Source organism: Nannospalax galili, unplaced genomic scaffold, assembly GCF_000622305.1.
Source record: "Nannospalax galili isolate Female #2095 unplaced genomic scaffold, S.galili_v1.0 C49676249, whole genome shotgun sequence".
Taxonomy (NCBI): domain Eukaryota; kingdom Metazoa; phylum Chordata; class Mammalia; order Rodentia; family Spalacidae; genus Nannospalax; species Nannospalax galili.
The window spans coordinates 1-2,589 of record NW_008480796.1 but is presented as its reverse complement, the minus strand read 5'-3'; the positions used below and the strand labels follow the sequence as shown (position 1 = coordinate 2,589).

Genomic DNA, 2,589 nt, shown 5'->3' with positions numbered 1-2,589 from the left:
AGGCAATACATGCATACACATAAAATAAAAATAATAAAATATTTAAAAAGATCATTTTACTTCACTTATATATTCTTTCTCCAAAACTGAATGACTTTGCATTCTTATGTTGGAGAGAATTATTAATCACTGCCTCCACATCATCTCTCTTATTTTTTATTTTATCTTCAAGGCTGATGATAAAAACAATGATGGAGAAGAACAAGAGGTTCAAGATGAGACCCGCCCCAAAGGCAGAGAGGAGCATTATGAGGAGGAGGAGGAGGACAACAGGGCTGTTCCTGCTGAGAAGTCACATCGCAGAGCTGAAATGTAGCTGTGCCCAGTTCCTAGAAGAGGCTCAGCCAACACTTTTTTTTTCAAGCTGCTCCTAAACAAATCTGCCTACTGAACTCTAGGATATTTAATTTCACAAAAATAAGGGTTTAGAGGTTTTTAACTTTTATATTAGAAATGCTCATACATTTATATGAATATATTTTGATAACCTAGGTTAGAACTTCTTTTATAGTCAAGTTAAACGTGCACAAGAAGACAATAAAACTGCACCTTCGGGTCTGATCTGGTTTCTCAGAGATGGTGTGACATAGGAGCCATTTGGCTTCATGGGTGTCTCGGCCTATCACCTTTCTGTTTCCTGTTTCCTGTTTTCCACCTTTCTGTTTCCTGTTTCTACTGTTTATCTTTGATAAAATGCAGTGTTTAGGAACAAGGCATTAGGCCAAACGCTGCACGAATAAGTGTTAAGGGAACAGACAGTTCTCTGGCAGGTGCTGCTTCCTCTCCAATCAGGTTTTCACTAATCTGTATCTCTGGAATGAGATTCATCTACAGAATCGATATGGAATTTGAAAGGGCTTTCTTTTTTTCTTTTTTTTGGGCAGTTGTGAACACATTGTTTTTCAGACTTCCAGGTCAGAAGAATATTTGACATGGTATAAAATCACAGCTGTTGTGCTTGAGAGGAATCACATATAAAAGTTACATAATACTAAAGTCCTGTGAAAGTATCTTGGGTTTAATCTTCTATTTCAGGTGCCAAACAGGGAATGACATGCGTGTAGGGACCTTTAGAAAGGACTGAAGACTCGCTTAAAAATAGGTTGTGTGTGTATGCGCGGTGCTTCTTGGGTGAGCTCTGAGTCACTGTCATTTCTTTTCTGAAGTCTCTCAGAAGTAGGCTTGTCAGAATCCAGTTTCCACAATGAGGTATGTTTCTTCATGAAGCTCTGTGCCTCGGTGTGTAATCATTTGGGTCATAATTAGGAATATGAGAACATACCAACTACAGGTTAATAGGATTATTTTTCAAAACTATATGGTGATATATATGTATATGGGAGAGACTTTACAATTTACTGGGAATAAATAGCCTTCTATAGCTTTACTATTTACTGGGAATTTGTCTGCCTTTGCCTATGCAGAAGGCATTTTAATGACGATGAATAATAACATCCCTAAAAATAAAATTCAAAGTGAAAAGTTTTCTCTGAAATGAGCACATATTTTGGTTTCAAGCATCAACATTGTTAAACACATAGAACCGGGTCACATAATTCATCTGTGTGTGGCTTTTCAGTACTACTTTCAAAATCATAAAAGCGAATTTCATTTTTTACCATTATTGTATGAGTGTAATTTTATTTTTTAATACCATATTCATGTATGGTTTTGATTTTTCCCAGCTGAGCAATTATGTATGTGTGCATATAAATGTTCTGTTCAGAAGTATTTTGGATTCCCAATAATCATAAATCAAATCTTACCTTTTATGTATAAAAGTCCCTTATGTAATGTAAAATGTATAATATTGTACATAATATTCAGAATACAATTATTTTGGTAAATTAGCTTGTATTTTTAATGTCCCAGTTGCAGTATTTAATTATTTGAAACATAGTGAAACTTGAGTAAGTCAATAAAGCTATAAAAAGCAGAGGGTAAGCCTTTTAAGGTGTGTGATTCCTTAGTAGGTTGTGATCTAATGTTCTTTTTCATAAAAAGAAAATTTTTAAGAAGTAGCCATATCACTTAATGAATTATTAAACATTTTCCCCAAACTCTTTGTTTTTCCTTGTTTTCTACTTGGATTTGCTCTTGACTCCTCCCCGTCCCCAGCCCTAACCTAAAGAAAAAGATAAGGACTTCCATTGTCTTTAAGCTAATTTGGAGGGAGAAAATAAGAAATTGGGTTATAAAATGTGAGAAAATATGAATGTCATGTAACATAAATCTCCACAGGAAAGCACCAATCATAAACTATTTTGGTCTATTTCTAACACCATGTCCAAAGGGCATTCTAACAAATGAAATAAAGAGAAATAACTCTGTCTGGAAGTGAATTACTTGCATTTATCTCACCAATCAGTCTGTATAACTTTTGGTTGCAGCAAAAGTCAAAGGGAGATGGTCAGTACAGTGCTTGCCACACAAGCAGGAGGACTTGAATTGTATTCCCAACACTCATATAAATGCCGGGTGTACCTGTATTATCAGCACTGGGGAGATGGAGCCAGGAGACCCCTAGAGCTTGTTGGCCAGCCGGTCTAGCTGAATCTGAGCTCCATGTTCACTGTTTTGAGGCTCCTG

The 2,589-nt window shown here is 35.9% G+C and overlaps 1 pseudogene; it reads left to right on the top strand.

The window, feature by feature from the left end:
• The first annotated feature begins 172 nt into the window (after positions 1-172).
• Positions 173-2,337, top strand: LOC115069164 (annotated as a pseudogene).
• Positions 2,338-2,589: the final 252 nt, after the last annotated feature.